Source organism: Podarcis erhardii (assembly GCF_964252035.2).
Source record: "Podarcis erhardii genome assembly, chromosome: 13".
NCBI lineage: Eukaryota > Metazoa > Chordata > Lepidosauria > Squamata > Lacertidae > Podarcis > Podarcis erhardii.
Genome location: NC_138502.1, coordinates 26,096,928 through 26,120,029, shown reverse-complemented (window position 1 = coordinate 26,120,029; position 23,102 = coordinate 26,096,928). Strand labels below are relative to the sequence as shown.

At 40.1% G+C, this 23,102-nt stretch overlaps 1 protein-coding gene across 13 annotated transcripts in view; it reads right to left on the bottom strand.

The window, feature by feature from the left end:
• The window catches only part of MAPT (microtubule associated protein tau), an 89,554-nt gene that overhangs the window by 62,232 nt on the left and 4,220 nt on the right, over window positions 1-23,102 (bottom strand). For 2 of the 13 annotated variants that reach the window (XM_081837022.1, XM_081837008.1), the window contains exon 1: window positions 19,672-20,074. The gene's annotated coding sequence lies outside the window, so the exon portion shown is untranslated. Of the gene's footprint in view, window positions 1-9,471; window positions 9,599-11,230; window positions 11,539-19,671; window positions 20,075-23,102 lie in introns of those variants that run through there. The other 11 variants (XM_081837009.1, XM_081837014.1, XM_081837017.1 and 8 more) reach the window with 9 other exon arrangements.

The following is a 23,102-nucleotide window of genomic DNA, read 5'->3' as shown; positions in this document are numbered from 1 at the left end:
CTTTTCAACGCCTTTAGTAAAAACTAAATTTAATGGAGATTTAGCCTTGGCCCGATTCCTTGATTTTCAACTCACATCCAAGCTGCACTTTATCCAGTCCAGCTGGGTCAGCAAAAAGTCTACAAGAAACACCAAAGTTATAACACACGTTTGGGGGCCCGAGGGCCCTCCAGATATTGTTGGACTCATATATCTATTTCCATACAGCGTCTGGGATGACTCATATATCTATTTCCATACAGCGTCTGGGATGATGGAAGATGTAGTCTAGCAACATCTATTGGGCCACAGGTTCCCTGCCCCTAATATAAAGTGCTCTTTCAATTAAGGCAGTTGGGGGGGGGGGCAACCATCTACTTGGTGGCAGCACAGAAGACCACATAATGGGAAGGGCAAACAAAGGGTGACATTCATTGTTTTGGTCATCTCCCCTTCTCTCCCTTGCATCGTAAACTAACAACCTGTGCTGTGAAATCCATGAAATATATACATAGAAGGCGGGGAGTCTAGGGTAGCCTTAGTCCCTTTTATTCATCCTGTTGAACCTACAGATTGAGAATTTCAACAGTTTTGAGATAATGAAATCCTTTGCCCTTATACAGCACTTTTTATCCAATGACATCAACAAGGAGGAACTGTTCAAACTGCTCCCACCTTGCTCCTCCCTTTGTCAAGCTGGAAATAAGCAAACTACAGCAATGGCGTAACATCATGTGCAAATCAGCACATGGAGAGAAACAAACTGCAAGTGTTGATTCACATATAACGCTAAACTGTGGCTTATTTCCTCCCCACTCAGCAGAGAGGAGTAGGGTGGGCACATTACTGCATTACTGGTAATCTATAACATGTTTCAGACTACATCTTACAGTTGGTTATGTGCAGTAGTGTTGTGGCAAGTTCAGAAATTAAGGGTCCCTTCATGAGTCACAACTGCACCTCCCCCCCCCCACAGCCACACACCCTTCTAATAATACAATAATTAAAAGGTGGGAGGGAGATTATTATGCACTTAGGTTTGTTCAATGTCATACAAAATCAATACACAGATTTTTTAAAAAAGATTATACAAGAGTTTTAATTATACAATAATAATTAGGGATGTATTACAATGATCAATACAGATCTCCATGTGTTGCCTTTCAGATAGAGCTGCTATTTTCTGTGCAAATAATTTGGAGTGCTGAAATATCTTTTTTTGGAGTGACATCAACTGTCTTTTCCTTCAGGTTCCAACGTATGTAACAGAACTTGCAAACAATTATTTTGAAACTGAAGCACCTTGTGTTTTCAGTGTTCCTAAATATTTAGCTTTGGAGCATACAGAACAACTCCTCTGTATTCTTCCTGTGTGCCTTCCTCAGAGTGACCCTAGCTAGGAGCCAATCCTGTCACTGACTCACCTCCTTCTACTCTGACTGGCTCCCATCAGCACAAAGGGTGAAAATACGTCTCTGTGGCTAAAAAGCAACCTTTAGTGCTGATTGGATGGTCACTGATGACAGGGACTCTGCTGCAGGCTCTGTGACCTCCCGCAACCCCAGACCACCACACCTCTAAATATGTGAACACAGCCAGAGTATTTCCACTTTTGCTTTAGGCAATCTGTCATCTTATTTCACCAGGCTCACATGCCCAAGTTAATTCCCCTTCCATTTTCCCATGGCAGTTCCCTGTCCCACTTCTCACAGCATCTAAGGTACTGGCTATACTCAAGGCAGAACACTTTCTTCCACTTGCATAGCTGCAATATATATGTGATGTCTTCAGCCTAGAACCTTTGGAATTAAACCTTGAAATTCCACCCTCACATCAGTCACATGCCCTCCTTCTGTGTTCCCTGAAATAGAGAGAGTTTAAGCATATCACCAAATGCTTAAATCCAATCCAAGGATAAGTACAGGATTCTGTTTTCATTATCAGTCCTCAGTTCTAGTTCACACACTTAACCAGTTGACAGTCTTCTGCAATGTACACACACAACTTCATCTGAACACATATCCAAGATGTGTAAACATAGATGCTCCATGCAGGGGCCCAGTTTATGTGTATTTCTCCCCTCAAAAAAAGAACTCTTCCTGTCTCACTTTAGGTGTATGTTTGAAGGTAAGCATGCCTACCAAGCCACCATGCAAAGGGGCTCATCAGTTAGTGAGCAGTTGAAGCTCACTTTACACCTCAGGAGATGTAAAGTGATATCTCCTACCACACCTTTCCCACAAAGACATAATTGTCTTGAAGACTGGCTTTCTTCAGTGAAACCTCATTGAAACAACCACAGCTTCTTCCATTTCAAAACTCATTTTGAAGCTTTGCTTCTTCTTTTTTGGCACTGACTCTCTCTTTGTTCTTTCTTTCCTCAGCACCAAAATGCTGAAATTCTACTCAACTTTATTAAGTTCTGAATCAGACATTTTTGGGTGCCATTATAGGAACTTAAATAAATAGAATGAAGATTCTTAGGACACCCAAATCTGAACAATGCCCCTGTGGTTGTGTGGTGAACCCCAAGTCCTACATAATAGTTTCATCATAAAAACAAGTAATTTTCAAACCACTGCCCATATTCCAAGTGAAGAAAGAGAAACTGCTTGCTATAAATTTTAAAATAGTTCGTTATAGCAGCAGTATCGTTAAAAGTGAGTCCCAAACTTAGATGTACTTATAATATACTCCAGCAGTAATACTTGCATTTTTCTGTGAAAAGTCAACGGACAGTTTGCTTCTTGGATGCTTGTTGTCAATGAATGCAGGCTTTCAGAAGAAGAAAAAACCACACACAAACAGCCTGCACTTAGCTGAATAGCCTTTGAAATGAAGGCCTCTCTGCTTTCCATCCTCTTAATGGAGTCTCTATCAAAGGCTGCAGGACATAATGCCTGAAATGCTGAAGTTATTTAAATGCTACACCTTAAGTACTTTCCTCGCTACAGAGCACAATACACATCTGCTGTTTTGGTTTGTTTGTTTTTTAAAGGATTTTATTTCCCTTAGCCACAGAATTATGTGTGGGTTGTAGCAAATTATTGCAGTCACAAGCTAAGGAACCTAACGTCTACAGCTGGATCAGTTCCTCAGACCAAATCCATGCAACAACACTGAAATTCCTCCTCTATGTCATAGCTGCCACAAAATATACTTTATCTTCAGTATATTTTTCCTGGACAGTCACATGCTCCCTTAATTGGAGGAAAAATGAAAGACCCAATTTCAATATCAGGACTCCATGTCAGCCACACACCCAGCTGGCAATTCTCTCTATGCAGCAGGAAGGTGGACACTTGAATGCAAGAAGTAAATACTTTCCAACTTGCAACAGGAGAGAAAAGCTTCTCTCGGTTACCATTATCCGAGTCTGGGCACTGGGGCAAAGCAGAATTCTATCAAGATCAGGATCAGTAGTAGGCTGCTTTGTGAGGTACCTACGATAGCTCAACATCAACTGCTGACATCAGGACTCTAGCCCCGTAAACAGTGGGGAAACCACTGCTCCTGCTCAACAGGCCACCTTGAGCAGAAGTGGAACAAAGTAGTTGTAAAGAAACATACACACTTACCTGCAGCTAGCCTACCAGCTCCTCTACTCGCCTTGTATATGTTCTCAAACACACAAAGCCAGACAGAACTGGACAGGTTGTAGAACAGCAAACGCTGCTGCCATGCACTACCTCCACAGAACAGTGGTAGTTGCTCCTCCTTGCAGTCATCCAGCAGCACCTCAATCCAGCTCTCGCATGAGTGCAAGCACAAACATCAGCAGCAGCAGACTGGAAGTACCAGAAGAAAAGCTGGTGTGTTTTGAAGTTACTTTGAACACTAGTACGGGTTTTCAGAAGTGATGGAGACTGGGGCTGAAGAAGGGTTGGTACGACAGCTGCAAAACAATTAAATCTTGCCTCCCAATAGAGCCAGTAAGCCTACTGCCACTACAGTCATTGGAATCGGAGACAGGCAAGCTATGAGGACAGGGGTTCACTGCAGATCTTTTGCCCAAGAGCCACAAAATCTGGAGCTAGCCATGTCCAGGAAATGCCCCATGGACTAGCACCATTCATGGGGGGGGGGCTAACCTAGGTCTTCAGATGATTTGGGGTTACCAACGGCCATCAAGCCCAATGGTCAGGGATGAAGTTGTAGTCCAGCACCGATTCCTCATGAAATCTATAAATATTCAGAAAATTTCAATAGTGCTCAATAAGTTGTCAAATTTGGTAAAGTAGTATCTGGCTGCAGAAGTGAAGAGAGGGTTAATATCACATGTGGGTGCTTTTCCAGAGTCTGGTACAGTTCCATTAATTGAAAGAGCGAGTTCCTCTACATTGTCCCTTGATTTTATGCTCTCCATAAACAAGCAACAGTAGCCCTCCTGTAATGCTGTGTAATAATATATCACTCTGCTTCTTAATACTCCACTGCTGTAGTCTCTGGGAATGAAGCCACAGAAAGGAATTATGTGAGCTCCCAAATGCTCAACTTTTATGCCAACACACAGATTTGTTTTTGTCCTTTGATGTAACCTCAGGCTGGAAAAGATGTTGCTCTTTCTATGTCTTGGACCATTAAGAGCTGCATGGTCCAAGGTTCATTTTCTCAGGTTAAGCAAGTAAGACTTTGTTCCAAAGCCTTTCTAAAGATATACCGGTATTTCTGGCAGTGGAGTGTAGGAAATTATTTACTGGACTTGGACAGTATCAGCAAAGAGAACACAAGAAGATTTGGAGTTAGGTACCATCAATATGCAGATCACACCCAGCATAACTGATGGTTGAGAATAGAAACTGGCAGGATGAAGACAAAGAATACATAGGTGCAAATCTGCTCAGGTAAATGATGTTCATCCTGTTTTGGACAGAGTTGTAGTGTCTCCAAAGGAATAGGCCTGCAGTCTCAGAGTGCTTCTTAAACCATCTCAATCACATTTCCATATTGGCAGAAAGCACCTTCTAGAAGCTTAAGCTGCTTTGTCAGCTGCGTACCTATCAAGAAAGCTAGGTCTCAGGTCTCATGCTCCAGTGATGGCCAGGTTAAACTACTGTTATCTAGTATACATTTGGTTGCCTCTGAAGACAGTTCAGAATCACAAGTTAGTTTAGACAATAGCTGCTAAATAACAAAGACCAGGCATTATAAAATTATACTAGTGCTCCATCAACTGCACAGACTCTCAATTCATTTCCAGGTTCAGTTCTCAAGTGCTAGTTTTTATCCTTCATGGCTTGGCACTAGGATACCCAAAGGATTGTATTAACATGTTCCTGTACGTACACTAGGCAAGGCTCTTTAAGTTCTTCCACCACTTGAGGTGCAGATGGCTACCAGAGAAAGGGCCTTCCCAGGAAGAGCATTATAAAATCAGGGCACCACCACTGAAAACTCATTTCAGCACCAAATAAGATAGATATTTATCTTTTCAGGCTTTGCAATTCAATTTGACCCGTTAACTGGATTTGTTGTTTTTATGCTGCTTCTAGTGATTTACTGGTTTTAATACAGCTCCATATGCTTTTAATATGTTTTATTGTGTTTTTACGTTTTGTAAGCCAATTTTATTGAAGTGTGGGGTAGAAATACCTCAAAATTTAAATAAGATTTTTCCTTTGTGGTCTTGGTAATGGTGTAGGCTGAACATCAGATCAGCCAGCATGCAACTTGAATACAACTGGACATATCTATATGTCCAAAGTTGATGCACAGCATTAAAAGTGTTAAATTTAAAAAGATCAGAATTATTGCCAGGAATGTACTCACTACAAGAACTTTTTTCCTTGAGGAAACTATATATACGGTAAACACAGTTAGACAAACATTTTCCTATAACCTTGTAGACCGCAGAACACGTGTTCTCATTTGTTTTATAACATGTAGTAGCTCCAGTGTTTTATGCTATTTAGCATCCTTGTCATAAGCTATAAGAATTTTAAAAAATGAATCAGGGTGCACAAGTAGGAATGGGCAAATACTTCCATTCTGTATCAGTTTCACATCCACTCAATACATTCAATAAGTCTTTCCTGTTCTGTTTTTTAAAAAAATGTATAAAATGTACACATGCATTTTTTATACTTCTCAATGCATTTCCCAAGAAAAGACATTTTTCTATGCATTTTTAACTAAAACTGAAAGGCAAAATTTGAAGAAGTATGCAGTTTAATAGCTGCATTCTGATCCATATACAAGTCTAGGACTGACAAATTTGTTCACTTGAATCAATGACTGAGCATTTTCTAACTATCATTTTATAACCGCCAGTTTTGTCTTTGGATCCATAGTGCCTTCTAAAACTATACAGTTCACCCTTAAAGTGCTGAATTAAGAGTCTGGTATTCCTATTCTTTAGTTCAGAACCATGTTTCTTCTAAGGAATGAATTAGTTTTGACAGTGATAGGAAGAAATTTATACAGTAAGTTCTTCTAAAACAAGTAATTCTAGGCCCATTTTTCCTTTTCAACCTCCTTGCATGTGTTTTAGAGTTTACTCTACAGTTTAAGACCAGTTGTGGCTTTTTGGATCTTAGGATAAAATGCAAGCTTGGAGCAAACTCCCGAAGGAGATTGCATAAAAGGTTCTTGTAATGACTTTCTTAGAAGCTTCTTTCTAAAAGATAAAAAGCTCCTCATTCAGAAGACACACTGAAGATCTACAAGTTCAAGGTCTCTGCTGTTGCTTAAAACCATTGCATTAAAACCACAGGGAAGCTACCTGTCAACTCAGATTTGTTCATCCAGCAACTGTCCAGGTCTTAAGCAGATAGATCTTCCACATGACCTCCTACCAGATATTTTAGCTGGAGATACTAGGGACTGGACCTAGGACTTTCTACATCCCAACATGGACTCTACCACCTAAGGTTCCTTCCCATCACAATAATCTTTACAGATAACTAAAATGTTCTTGTCTCTTTTTAAGAATAAGTAGGAGTCTCTGAAGTCATGTCTTGATAACAGAAACAATGGCTTATATCAGGTTGTATCCAACATAGAATAGAACTATTTAAAGTAATGGTCATTATTAACTTTGGTCTAGTAATTTTATTGGGTCTACTCTGAGTAGAACATAGCTGGCTACAACCCACTAAGTTGGCACACCCATACAGAATTAATGAAACTGTCAATGCTGATTTAAGGAGGCAGGTTAGGTTTTTTTTAAAGACATTCCTATATTTAGAAATATAGCAGAGAGAAGAAAAGCAAATAAAACCTAATAATTAAAAAACCCCATTGCCAGCTGATAATAACAGTAAGTATATTCCACCAATCCTGGTTTATATGTACAGTACTTATATGTACATTATTAATAAAGACAGTCCAAATAGGTATCTAAACTAATTATTACAATCCACGTGTTCAAATACAGAAAGGGCAGTGAGATCTTCAATCCATTGGGTGATAGATGGTAGATGTTTGTCCTTCCAACCTTGCAGTTTAAGTCTCTTAGACACCAAAAGGACTGACTCATAGAACTCACTTTTGTTGTCATTCGGTTAGTTCAATATAATTTATGAGTGCAAATATTAATGATTTTCTCAAAACAAAGTTGATATGAGCAGTAACTTCTGACAAGAAAGAAACCATTACAGGACATGCCCACATCATAAAGAGGAATTTTCAGCATTACACTGCCAACATCTAACTAACAAATCTCTTCCTGTAAGAGCACTGTGATGTCCAGCATATGGAAACATGATTTTTTGTTGTATCACTCTCAATTTTAAATCTAACGAAACACTGCATATACATGCAACTTTCGACTGACAGAGCTGAATGGAATACTTTAACCCTCTGTTCCATTCAGCTTTAAGATCCTGGACATAACACTTTTTTTTAAAGAAGAACATTATTCAAGGCATACATTTACAATAGCATGCAATGATCACTCTTTTACACACAAAAAAAAAAGGTATGAGGAGGCTGCTAAGTTTATGAAGTATTTTCTGAAATATGAAGTTTTGTTTTGTTTTTTAATAGCTGCTTCTGATCAAGAGTATGTTCACACTCAAAAATGCATCAGGCATAATAAAAAAGTAGAGTAAGTTTGTGAATTATATAATTTTCTGCAGCAACTTTTGCGGTTTATTTCCTCGTGTGCTGCTGTTCTGCATGAAATCTGCACACACACCCCAGCACAAAGAGACTATCAAACAAATGTGTTTTTTCCTGGAGAAATATTGGGCCTTAAATTTGGTAGGCTGCACAAGATACAATATATGCAGATCAGCAAAATAAAAATGGCATACCTCAAGGTATGCATTTTAAATATATTTTAATGATAAAATTAGTTTAAAACAATTTGGTGTTGACATATTGAGGAGGGCGTTATGTGCATGCATATACCTCTACCTTACTTCGAAAGTATGAGCTATGAGAACTCTTCTTTACAGGGAATGGAACTCTCAGTCAAGATACAATATACCTACCTTCTTCTTGTTGGCTTTTGCGGTGGGCGATACAGGGAAATGGGTTTCTACTTATAATACATTGAAATCATGCAAACAACTTGGTGCAAGTGTGGAAAACCCATGTTGTCTTTGAATTTGATGTATTTAGGAATGATGCTTGAAAGTAATGTTTCATAAGTATAGTGGTAACTTCAGTTGAGTTTCTTGTGCAAATTAGGTTGGAACCCTAAACATACTTAGCACTAATAGTACCTCACTGAACACAGTGGAACTTCCTTCCAAATAAACATGATAGTATTGCTCTGCTTTGCACTGGTGAGGTTGTCTCTGCCTCTTGGCACTGCAACCACAAATACATCTACTGGAATGCTCAGACACACACCAGTTAGAAGGAACTAGGGGGAAACCTGATGGCCACATCAGCTTTTTCCTTGGTTCCAAACAACCCAAGAAATAAGAGTTTCTCCAGCTAAAATACCTGTATTAGCTAGTGGCAGGAATTTCCCTAAATTTCTTCTAAAACATTAAGTGAAATGCAAGGATGATGCAAGACCAAAATCTGGCTAACTCCAGTACCAGATCCTAGAGACAGAGCTCTTTTCTTATAACCATAAAATTAAAGCTTTGCAATGCATCTAAAGGGATTACCACCAAATATGTTCAAATGCTATGCTTTCATTCATGACTGAAGTAGAATAGAAAGAATTAATAAATAATGTATTAGAGAGCTGGTGTAGTGGCCAAGAAGTTCCTTCTTCAAATCTCACCTCAGCTATGAACTCAGAGACCAGTCAGTCCCTCATCCCCAATTCCCACCTGTAGCATAGGGACAATAAACTAACCTACCATACAGGATTGTTTTAAGAATTAATGACATCATATGCAAATGATTTAAACAGTCTAAAGAACTATAAATTAGCAACCATGGATTAGGGAAGTTATAGCACATACATTGACTATTTAAAAGGCTGAATAAATATATGGACAATGCCAGGAATCTTTTTTACCCTAGAATTCTATGATCTCACCAGCCTAACCATGCAGCCCTTGCTGACAAATCAGTGGCATTACTTACCAATATAGTAGTTTATTTGCACATTACAATGACCAATTATCCCCACTAAAAAAAAATGGAAGATGCAGCATCAATTACGGGGAAAATCCATAATAAAAATGTGTTTCTATATTCATTCTAGCAAGGCATCTATTTTAATGCCAATTCTGCTGGTAGACAAAAGGGTTTTTTCCTCTCTATCCCCACCCAAAACTACAGGAGCATACCACAGTCTTTACCCAATGAGAACTGCACTTTGCATCCATGTATTCTAGCCTAACAGGGGCGTGACCAGCTGCTGCTATTACACTCAGATCCATTTTTCTCTCAGAGAAAACCATCTGAGACAGAGAGAAAAACAATGAATGCACAGAATAATCAAGCTGGAATCTTTGGGTGACTATGATTCTCTATAAAGCTGTGTGCGCCCCCCCCCCCCAGCTCTCCACCACATCTTGATCAGGAATCATCTATCTCCCTGTTAGATTTCTGCTCCGAACAGTAACTATTAACATAATAAGCATGGAGAAGGGGGAAAGTCATTTTCATTCTCTTTCAACTCACCAGTCTTGTGCTACTGTTACACCCAAGAATTAAGAATCCTAAATATAAATCCCATAATACTGACCCATATAGAGGAACAAAGCAACTCAGCTCTTAGAAAAGAGTACTGTGCAGGTCATTTACCCTATCTCAGATTTCCACAATGGAAAAAAAATGCTAACACAGAAAACATTTTCCTTTCTTAGGCTATTTTCCCCAACATCATAATTATCTAAGCAATACTAGAAATATGACATGGACTGCAAAACATGGCACCACTGATATGAAGGAGAGCCCACCCTTTTTCTCTCTCCAAGATCCACACCTACTGCAGCACCAACAGCCTATCATTCGCCATCACCCTCACAATCAAAACCAGTCTCCCAAGCAGGAAACCAAACCTATCAGAGACAAGAGATGGGGGGAAATGAGAGTTAACAGGGTCAAAAAAGGGGTTCCTTAAAATTCACCTATAATTCCAAATGAAGTTAGCAGATCATTTGTTAAATGATAAAATAAAATGTTACATATGGGTGTTTTTTAAAAAGAAAAAAGAAAGTGTGCCTCAAATTGCCAAAAACAAGCAAAAACTGCATTCCAAGCAACTTATTACTATAGAATGTTATTTTTTTTAAAAAAAAGAATAAAAGTAGATGTCGTTGTTGCAAAATATTTATAAAGAGATACATACAATTAAGCCTACCCTTGAGATCCTAAGAGACACACCCCTACTGCCCCATTTTGCATTACGATTACAAGCCTCTCCACTGAATGATGATAGAAAGGAGCCCTAATAAAGCTACAATAGACCAGGGAGGAAAATAACGTATTTGTACTGCCACACGCGCTGGCAGGTGGCGAGTGCGTATTTCTTTGCAATAGGGCTCCTCTTTTCAGAGGCAGGGGTGTGGTTAAAGGAGAAGAGATGAATGCTGTTCAGATTGCTGAAAATTAGGAGAGTTGTATAACTGTGAAGAGAGCATTAAGAGATCTACCGACATCATATGCAAACGGAATTACGCCGCGTACTGAAGCCATCGGATCCAAAGCTATATTGTATGGCGCGGCGCCTCTCCCTCCAGCCACTGCAAGCGCATTCACTGCGTAACCGTACGCACCTGTACGCCTAACGCACCCCCGCCCGTCCATCCCCACCACCCAAAGGTTTGCAAAGTCTGAAGGCCCTCGGTGCAGCTGCTCTCCTAAGAGCAGATCGCACCGTGCTGGGAAACCCTACCTGGCGCTGCGGCTGCTAATGCTGCTGCAGGGAGAGCTCTCTGGAAAGTCTCGCTCACCAAAGCCGGGAGGAGGGGGAGTGACAGGAAAGAGGGAGAGACAGACAGAAAGAGAACGCGCCTATCTAGCGACGGGAGCGCGCACAGGCTCCGGAACCTTCCCAAGAAGAACTCGTATATGCGCGCTCGCAAGGGCCCTCCCAGCTCCTCGAGAAATAAGGTTGCTCCCACAATGAAAGGCTGCCCGAGATGGCTCTCCCACGCACGCGCACAATGCCCGCCCGTCTCATCTTTCAGACACCTCCCTACGACCGTAGGCGCATGCGTGGAGGCTTTACACCGACTCCCAATGTGTTCTTTGTCTTCTTTGGAAAAGCCGGGTTTAAACAAAAACACACAAAAAATCCTCCTTTTGGAGCCGCGCCGGCGTGAGCGCTATTTATCAAATAATAATAGTTACCGTTCTTTATAGCGCATGGGACACAAGGTCAGCGCAGCAAGATTACAGACAAAGCAGGGTTTGTTATAGTGCTATAATTAAGAGTGTGGTGACCCACTCTGAAGTCATACTGGAAAGCGTTTTTTAACATCCCTTCTCTCAGAACACGCATGTTTACACTTAGGTATATACCATGGGGGTCCGCAAGGGGGCGCATTGCTCCCTCATTAGCCATAATCCCCAGATTCCCAATCTTACTTTTTAAAAATGAAAGATCCCAGCACTTGTAGAATCAGGAATATGAAGCATTTTTGTTTTGTGAGGAACTAGCCTCTCCCATCTGTCTGCATTTTTAGCCAATAAATGAGGTCATAGTAATGACTGACATTTGGGAAAGCAAATCTTGCCAGCTAAACAAAGAGCAGGCTAGAAGACCAACTGCCTAGAAGACTCTAGAGAGAAAAAAATCTTCGTTTGCTTTTAAGCATTTTCTACTGTTCTTCCCTGTGGAGAAGTGATTTCCCCATAAAAAACAACTCATTTATCCAGAATTTTAGTATCACTGTGACTGGGAAGTAGTGTGCCAACCCAAAACAAAAGGTAATAGCAAAGACAATATATTTCTAATGTGGATCTTAATTAGATTTTCCCCCTCCCCAGTTTGTAATCTTTTAAAAAACACTCTGTCAATACATACATAGAGACAATTCATCATTATTATGCCCATACTGCAGAGGGCAGGGCTGTGGCTGGGAGAGTGAGTTACGCCAGTTCTGCAAAGTAACCAACTGCAACTGTTATATGCCTCTTGCTGGGAGAGGAGAAAGTTGCTGAGAGAGGAGAAAGTATACAACAACCCTGAATGGTAGTCCAATGTTACTATCCTGGTGTATTGGGGTTGTTGCTTTTTTAAAGGGAAATGCATTTTGGAGCGGGGATTGGCAGCAAAATTAAGGACTAGAGGGAACAAAGCAGCGAGGGCAAGAATTCCTGGGAATGCCAATGTCACAGACATTACTTTTTATTAATCGTTCAGAATTTAGTATCTATCATACCTTTCAACATTACACACATTAAAATAGGAACACATGTACTATTCTTGCATCAAGGATTGCTACCTGAGCACCCCTCCTCCTTTATGCTGTTACTTGTTGACGGAGGCTTTGCTTTGCTTCCTATACTGTGGGCCAGGCCAAAGGGGATACAAACATGGTCAGAAGCAAGGGTGCACAGAACAACTAATGTGAATTTAACCTTTGTAGGGTAGACTAGTTTCTACACAAACACCCACCACCACCTCCTCCTCTCTCCTTCATCCAGGCAACCAAAAGGCAACATCACAGTTCAAGGACACATTCCAGTCAGGTAACAACAAGGAAGGCCCATCCCATCTCACCACCTGAGGAGAAACATGAATGTGCCAACCCGTGCCACTGGATCACCTTCCCCCCTTGCTGACACCTGCCAAGTGGGGGGAGTTCTGGCAGTAGAAGTGGTGCGGCAGGCGGGTGGGATGTTGCCTCTTGCACTTCTACTGCCTGAGGTGGCCCTCTGCCTCATGGGTGGGCCAACTATGAGTAACAACACTCAAGGAGGGTGTAAAGCAGGGCCAGTGAGAGCTGTAACTTGGGGAGAGTCTCAAGGGCCACACAGAGAAGCACAGAGAGCCACTTTTGGCCAACAGCCTGAGATTCCCTATCTTTGCCCTAAAGGATGCCTTACTTCTTCTGTTTGGCTTGTGCTGCACTGACAGTGGTGTCCAGAAAGTCAGCCTACTGTGTGGACTGGTCTGGTCTCCATTTGATGATGGGTGAAAGTTGTTGAAATACTGGTGCAATTTCTCAAGGAGCCTCCTTTCCTTGGATCCAAATTATTAATATTTCATTAATCTATCACAAGTAGTGAAGATATACTTAGTTGTTGGAGACTACTTGGTTGGATAGTTGTTTATCAGAGCTTATGGAGAAGGGAAGCAGTGCTTTGGTTTTTAAACAACCCAAAAAGCTTGAATCTAGCCACACTATTTAAAAGTTTTTTTAAAGGTGTTTACAGCACCTGTAAACCTGTAGATTGACCACCCCATCTACAGCATATGAAATGGCAGAAGGCACACCAGATTATTGCCATGCAGCTCAATCCTATAGTCAAAAGTAAGTGCAATGGGCCTTACGCACAGGTAAGCATGTACATAATAGTTGCCAGCCTCTGTTCCTGCATGTGCATTTGCAGGATAAGCACTAAAGCCATAGGCATCTGCCTCAAATTCATATTTAACTTATGGATACTTGAAGTAGAATAGTGAAATCTCAGTTTGTGTCATGCTGTCTGGCACTGATCCCCTTCTCAAGCTCAGGGGAACAAAAGGGTTTGGAGGCACCTCTCTTTGAGGCGTCACTCCATATTACCAGAGCTTCCAGGCCAGAAGTTGCTGCTTTACTGCACTTACTCAGATTTAGAAGACACACATGCAGTGTAGTCCCTTGTAAAGTGTTTCTTAGCAGCAATAGTGTGTTTTTAAACTGCCTGTTTACAGAATTTCTGCTACCTGATTTTACATATTCTCATGCAAAATTAGAGACATGTAGTTAATGCTGGTACGAATTTTTAAAAATTGCATTGTTATAAAGAATATTATTTGACTTTTCTCAATATGTCTCTGTGATTCTTGTTCTGTTCCCAAATCATTCTTGATTTTTTTATTTAATGATTAATCAAAATGGGAGGAAACACAATTAAATACTTAGGGTTGTCTTACTAGGGAAACCTCCTGCAGTTTTCCCATCCCTAAATCCAGTTACAGGGGATAAGTAACCATGGAATAGGATGGTAATAATTCTTTTGAAGAAGCTGCAGTAAGTAGCTAAACCTAAGGAGCATTATCTGAACGACTAAGCACTAGAAACTTAAGGAGGAATTTATTTGTTGCCTTTTTTAGATACATCATTATTATCACTAATAAAGCACAGTGTTGAGAGGTCTTGCATATGGAAATCAAACGCAGCTTGACAAACTTGTCCAGAACCTATATATCATTAACAATGGTATCAGCCTCTGAATATTTGAACTTCAAACAGAGAATCATGTTGTAAATTATATACCTTGTTTCTCTATGACCTCTCAGTCTGTAAAGAGGTACAGTATTGTATTGCACACAATTCCTGCCCTTAATTACTACTGCTGTGAATGGTCAGTTAATTGAATTGTCTCAATTTTTTTACTTTCTGCATTTAATCATCTGACTGTACTGTTTACTATTTTCTCACTCTACACTCACATGTATGTACCTACCAACTAAATATGACAACACATGTATTTAGACCACAGATACTTATACCATAATAAATTTCTCAGTTTTTAAGCTGCAATAAAATTCTAAAATGTTATCTTGAGCAAACATATAAACTTCCATGCCAATATATCAGTCCTCATGGCAGATACTATATTGTATTCTCTTTTGCATACTTCCTGTTCCCCTGAAACATGGGGGCAGGGATCAAGTTCGGATTCATCATTTAAATGCAGGCTGTTATCTGAGCATGTGTGCCAGTTTCCATGTTGATGTTTCAAGCCCAAATAACACTTTATACTAGTAAATATTTGTTCCCAGCACAATGTTTACTGATGTAACAAAGAATATTAGGGTAGGGGCACTCACAGGGGAGAATCAACATGAGGGAAGGAGGACTGCTTAACTACTTCTACACCAACTGGTGCTCTTCTGCAAATGTACTCATCTAACCTATTTTACTTTCAGCCAGCTTCAACATTAAAGATAATCAGGAACTAGAGAATCTACACATTAGAAGGTAGCAGAATCTTACACTGAATGTGAAAAGTGCCATAGCATAACATTACAAGGGGGGAAATTACTTAGGTTAGGGGGAATCAAAGTAATTAGAAGCAAGCACAAGAGACAACAACCTACAAAACACAAACTATGTGCATAAAAAAATAAGAATGATAAAAAATGCTGGCGTAAAGAAAATTGTGGGGGTGGGGTGAGGGAAGCTGAGGGAAACACAGTGGAGAAGAAGTCCATGCTAAGGTGCTCACACTTCTGCCCTCAGTTGCTGAGGAAGCAAACCAACAGCATTCTAGAGAAGCCGTTCACCAATTTTCCCAGAGAAAGGTTATGTGCAACCACATCTAGGGATATCAGAGAACACTGATAGAAACAGAAATTGCAATCACTGATGTCTGCTTATTTGTCCCATGTCCAAAAAAACAAATCAATCCAGAAAAAACAATTCCTATTCATTGCTGTTCTTGTCTTCAGTCCAAACATTACGTAATTTATGTTTTCCCCTATTTGCATAAAATTTCCTTTGCAGAGATACGTTGTGTAATAGGGCCGCCATATCGGCAACAGGGGTCAAATCATGTTGAAAATGCATTAACTGTAGAGCTTTTCCTTAAAAAAGCTCAACAACTTCAGGCGCTCAACAATTTCGGGCACTCAACAACTTTTGAGGTGTCATGGTTTTTTAAATATGGCAACCCTAGTGTAATAGCATTACAATAATTAATTAATTAATTACATAAAATTCTGCTGCAGTGAACAGTGACATTAATAATGTCAGTTACAGATAGGTAGCCGTGTTGGTCTGCCATAGTCAAAACAAAACAAATTCCTTCCAGTAGCACCTTAAAGACCAACTAAGTCAGTTCTTGGTATGAGCTTTCGTGTGCATGCACACGAAAGCTTCTTCAGTGTATCTGAAGAAGTGTGCATGCACACGAAAGCTCATTAATAATGTCGTTTTTGTTGCAAGCCAAACTGCAGCAGAACAGGAACAGCGCTGCATGCGACATGGACTGAAAATCAATAACTTTTTACATCCCTAGTCAAATTCTATGCACACTTGCTTGGACATAAGTCCCACTATATACAGTCGTACCTTGGTTTTTGAACAGCTTAGTTCTCAAACGTTTTGGCTCCTGAACGCCGCAAACCCAGAAGTGACTGTTCCAGTTTGCGAACTATTTTTGGAAGCTGAACGTCCGACGGGGCTTCTGCAGCTTCCGATTGGAGCTTTCTGCAGCCAATCAGAAGCCACATTTTAGTTTCCGAATGTTTTGGAAGTTGAGTGGACTTCTGGAAGAGATTCTGTTTGACTTCCAAGGTACGACTGTACAAGACTTATTTCCTTGTAAGTGTGCATAGAAGTTTGCCCTTCAAACCTGTGTGTTCCAATGAATAATAGTCCATACTAGGGGGCTTACACCATTGGATCCCCATAAAACCTTCAACCATCTCAAGATGTCCTGCCTATCCCCCATCACTCCCTGAGGCTAGACATATTTGTTTTCTGTTGGTGATAATAATAATAATAATAATAATAATAATAATAATAATAATAATTTTTATTTATACCCCGCCCTCCCCAGCCAAGGCCAGGCTCAGGGCAGCTAACAAGCAATAATAAAAACAAGTTGAATGAATACGAGCAAAAATATAGGTACTAAAGGAGAATTCTATGGTCTTAACCCTGTAGTGTATTAATTAGACTTAAGCATATTGCTTATATGAGGCTGGTTATTCCACAGTCTGAGGGTGACTGCCAAAGGCAGTTTGGCAGTTATAGTTGAACTTCTGTTTGATGAGATGGGACTAGTGAGTGAGATGTTATAATTTCTTTCAGTTAATGGAATTCAAAAAGGTATTGGGGTTGGGATTATAAGGAACAAAGTATCAATTTGTTGGGGCCTACCCCTCTTTTCAATGAGAGAAAGGGCATGAGTTCTTCAGTGTAAAAAGGCAAAAGAGCAGGCATCAGTGGGAATTTCTGGAAGGACTTTGATATTGTTCTGAAACCATGACATTTAAAATACTAAGTAAAATATTAATGGAGACATCACAGTGTCTACCTCATGCAAGAATAGAGGCTTGACTGGGGGAGGAAATAAATGTCTCACTAATAGAGTTTTTTGACTGTCAGCAAGCATGTGGATGCAGGGTAGGGCTATCAATGGCTGCTAGTGACGATGTAACTGAGACCAGGGAAAGGGCTCTGCCGTGGGTGAGAAAAGAAGAGCCAAGGTGGAAGACAGAATGGTGTGGCTTATTATTGTGTGTTGTATATATTTAAATTTACTTTGAAATTACTTGGAGTCTGAGATTTAAAGGTAAATGTAAAGAACCCCTGACAGTTAAGTCCAGTCGCGAACGACTCTGGGGTTGCGGCGCTCATCTCGCTTTACAGGCCGAGGGAGCTGGCGTTTGTCCGCAGACAGTTTTTTCGGGTCATGTGTCCAGCATGACTAAGCCACTTCTGGCAAAACCAGAACAGCGCATGGAAATGCTGTTTACCTTCCCACCGGAGCAGTACCTATTAATCTACTTCCACTTTGACGTGCTTTCGAACTGCTAGGTTGGCAGGAGCTAGGTACAAATCCAAATAAAAATACTGTATTGCGGAAGTCAAGCTACCCTTAGGGATATAAAATGTATCCTGTGAAATGCATTCAAGACAGGGCAAGTATACTTGTGCACTACTTCCCTAGAATATACACACTTTTCTTATAAATCCAATTAGCATTAATCACTTGAAATAGATTCAGAAAAGCACTTATTCTTTCATCTAAATATTTAATTGCCTAATCAGCAGCACTTGGGGATCCTACTTGAAGCATTAAAACATTGGATAAAATATATGCTGATACCCTGGGAACTGAATTGGGAGAAGCATTTTCCAAGTATTTCAGCCACATGGTAGAATGAATATTCATACTCATAGGTAAGTTTTGAAGCACTAACTTATAAAGTATGATACAAGATTATCAATACAGCGTTATTAAAGACATTTCACAGGAAGGGTACTACTACTCAGAAGAGGAGATATTGCTTACAAGCAACTCTCTGCCACAGTCATAGGATTTGTCTGATTTAGGGTCCCTCCATGACTTTAAAAAGGTTCATTGGTTCAAAATATTAAGCTTATTTTCCCCTTAGACTTAACCTTTGCACTCCAAAGCTATAATATTTTGTGCCACATTTTTGTTACTGGGGGGGGGGAGCTACCTATTTGGTTCCTGCAGCAATATATGTAAATAGTTTGAATTACTCTCAGGAGATCAACTTGGTGTGCTTAGGTGTCTTAACGATATAAAGATGTGCTTATTCATACTCATCCTGAAGTAGACAAAGGTAGGGGTCCCCATGCCTGTGAAGAAGACACAACCACTGGCAATTTTTAGTCTGATATATGTTTGGGCATACAAGAAGAGTAATTACTTCTCTTAAAAGACAGAAAACTATCTTTTGTACTTTAAGACACATATAAAACAAACTAAAATAAAGGTTGCTGTCTTTTTCTCTAAGCCCTGATTCTGTGCCTTCAACAGCCGTCTAACCCACAGAGATTTAACCAGTAAAATTTTTCTCAATGATATGTTGGATTCTATGAAACGACTTCAGTGGGCACTTTTGGCTCATAACTAAATGTTGCTGACCATAGTTAAACCCAATACCACAGAACATTAAATAAAGTATTTCCAGACATGCATTTTACAAGCTCCCTCTTGCTCTTAATGTCTCTGTTAATCAGATCTTTAAAATAATGTTTCTGGCTGCATAATTTGATGCTTCTCTTTCTTTCTGCAATTCATAGAATCATAGAGTTGGAAGAGACCACAAGGGCCATCGAGTCCAACCCCCTGCCAAGCAGGAAACACCTGGATTATACTTTCTATACAGTTCTGGAAATCCTACAGATATTTGGGTTCATTTGGACCCATTGTGTGGTTAGCAACAGGTTAACACTAACCTCTAAACTTGAATGAAATCCACTACATTAATATAAAAAAGCCTACATTTGTCTTGCATTTAACCACTCTCTCAGATAAGTAATGATTTATTCTAAGTCAGAGCTGCTAGATGTATCACATGAGTGATCTTGCAACACACATATCTCTATGTGGATTGGTATTATTCTCCCCCCTTTTTTGCAATTATCTGCAAGGCTAAACAACATAAACATGCATACCAATATTTATTCTAATTACCTTATAAAAGATTCCTTTGAATACTTTTTCCTGGGATTCACCATTTAAACTCTTCCCAGATTTTGTACTCTTCAAAGGCAAATTCCAGTTCCGTAGATCACGTTTTTCTTGTTCGGTGTGCAGAAAACTCTCCCAAAGTGCTTCCAGGTATCTGTCAACCTGCAGACAATATGGACCCTGCTCAGTAGCTATGCAGCACTTGATTGTTATTATTTATAAAAAGCATACATCCCTATGGCACTCAGTGTAGCAGGAACACCTGCTGAATATAACACACAGCCCCCACTTGATTACCAGAAAGGAACACTTTCCCCATTGTACAGATGGACAAACAAAGGGTTAAATGACTCCCCTAAGGTTCCACAATGAGTCTGTGACAGAACTGTCTGCCTAGGGTATCCGTATGATCTCTGTCACCATAGCAGCCAGCTAGCCAGCTAACCTCACAATTGGTGTATTTACAATCCCCTTTTGGGGTATTATCCCTCATTTTTTATAACAGAAAATTGTAAAGTCTGTGTAAGTCCAGAACCTGCAAAAAAATTAAAAACTTGTCTCACACAGATGATTTGAGGGAGTAAGTAGCCTATGTCTAGTCTTGTCTCAGATCCCAGCAATTTATGTATTTAGGCAGCTTGACTCCTCCCCCTCTAATGCATTTCAATTAATTTTAAATAATGGGAACTTAGAAAAAGAAGAAGTATCCTTGCCAAATATTTCCCTTATATTAGAATATATATTATTTCAAGTTACACAAGTTAGAAACCCAACATGTATTTATTAGTTCACTGACTGGGTGATGGACCAGAATGAAAAGCAGGAGGAGACAGAGAAACTGACAACACATTGTAGCAAGGATGCTAGTGAGAAAATTTGTTTCCCAAATATGAGTAGATGTGAATTCGAAGTTGAATGCTACCATTTGGAACATGAAACCTGCTACAAATTCTCAACAGTGTCAGTATGATGGACAGTGTGTTGCCCTTCCATCCCCACATGTAGGAACAGAACCAAGACCAGGTTACTTTAGAACCAGCCCTGCCACTCCTGATACAAAAAGCAGCAGTGGGAATATAGTTTAATTGAATTCATAGCTGCTAGGAATTCATTATTGAAGGGTTTAATATTTCAAATCTTAACAATTTTATTTGGCTCCAAACATTCAAGTTCCATAGTGCTTCAAGAAATGATACAATAGCCCCATTGTTATTCCCTTTAGCCTCTTAACAACCTTATGAGACAAGCTATTCCAAGGCTCCTCTATGAACTTTAGGGATCAGCAGATATTGGAACATAGATCTCCTACAACCAAATTTAATCTAGTGTAGCATACGGTTATCCAATATGCAAATTATGTCAGTGATATGCATTTTTGTTAACCACATACACTATGGTTCATTATATATTTACAGTAAGGCCTTCAGTTATTAACCAGATGGCCACCCATCACTAAAGTATATTATTGTGATACTATGTTCTATCCAGTATCAGTATATAGCAATTAAACTGCCCCTCCCCCGGTTATAGCTGTCTATAATAAACATAGCAGCTCCTGAAGTATAGCAGATAGAATCAAGCTACCAGTACTTTTGTTGTCAGAAGTCAGACCACCATCCGTGAATGGGCTACAGTGGTACCTTGGGTTACATACGCTTCAGGTTACATATGCTTCAGGTTATAGACTCCACTAACCCAGAAATATTACCTCAGGTTAAGAACTTTGCTTCAGGATGAGAACAGAAATCATGCTCTGGCGGCGCGGCGGCAGTGGGAGGCCCCATTAGCTAAAGTGGTGCTTCAGGTTAAGAACAGTTTCAGGTTAAGAACAGACCTCCGGAACGAATTAAGTACTTAACCCAAGGTACCACTGTACTGACTTGCAAGTTGCTGGTTGCGGAGATACTTGCAAATAATGATGCACTACGTGGATCCTTATCGTCATCTGATGTTGAATTTAACAACTTATGTGGAAGTGTTCTGGGGATAACTTGAAATAGTAAGCCTTGCCTGTTAAAAGTAAATACTTAGTGGACGGATTAGTTTTTCAATGGTAATGTGGCAAAATAGTTTCATCAAACTTACTCAGACATATAATTTATGTACCTAGATTTGATGTAATCAGTCCTGGGGAGACACCTTGGAGGGGCTGCTTAGATCAGGGCAAGGGGTAGGAGAAGCCTATTGATGATGCTGGATTGGGAAAGCTGCATGGGGCTGCAACAATAATCTAAGAGCTCTGGGAGCTAAAATGCAGACGAGGAATCTGATCCTGGGGTCCCAGTGGGTTGTCATCCCAATGCCCCATTTCAGTCACACACCCACTTTTGACTCCAAGGCAGCCCCTGCCTGCCATGCCTCCTGTACCACTGGAGCCTTTGCCTCCCACAGCCTCTGCCTCTCTGCCCACCAAGGCAGCATTTGATTCCCATTCTGGATCAGAGGCAGTACTGTCAGGATCCTGTCACATAGGACACAAAGATTCCAGCACCAGTGTGAACAGACAGCTCATGTTCAGCCCACCAGAAAGAGTGCCTGCTTGCTTGCTTACTCAATCTAAAGGCACATACCACTCCACAGCTGTGCTTGCCCAATGCTTTTATAATAGGAGCCCAGGGGGCATGTCAGCTGTTGGATCAACGTTTCAGCTTGCTAACCTTGCCGTGCACCTGCTGTGCTGGTGACCCATGTTTTGCTTATGTACCATACTGATTTGAACAATGTTTTTTTTTTTTATTAAAAAACAAAATCTGTGTCCAAGTACTTTGTCCAGTGCAAGCTATGACACTGGGTTTTAAAATACTTATTGATTTTATATTTATTTTAAAGTGATTGTTTTATGTATATTTCTTTTTAGTTGGTTTGTTGGTTTTAATTGTGCTCTATCTACAATTTTATTTGTGCACTGCTTGAAGAGTTTTTTTGAAAAAGGGATTAATAAATTTTATGAATAAGATGTTGACTATGTACTCTTAATTTCTAAGTGTAACATTACAGTCTTTCAAATAAAAAGAGTAGTACATACAGGTCTGAAATCATTATCCTAGCTTGTGATGCGTGCTGAATTTTCTGTACAGTAGTGAGTTTCTGTGCGCTGCTCTGGTTTGCCAGAAATGGCTTAGTTATGCTGGCCACATGACCCGGAAGCTGTCTGTGGACAAACGCCGGCTCCCTCGGCCAATAGAACGAGATGAGCGCACAACCCCAGAGTCATCTGTGACTGGACCTAATGGTTAGGGGTACCTTTACCTTTAGTGAGTTTGAGATTAGACTAAATGGGGTTTTGGGATTCCCTCCAATTCTGTGGCAATATAGCTATAAGATGGGATTCTGTAGAAAAAGAGACTGCTAAAAAGATCAAACAAGTTTCTTTATTAAGGAAATAACTTAGGTCTGTTAAGCATCTGCTTTGTAACATAACCTAGAACAATGTT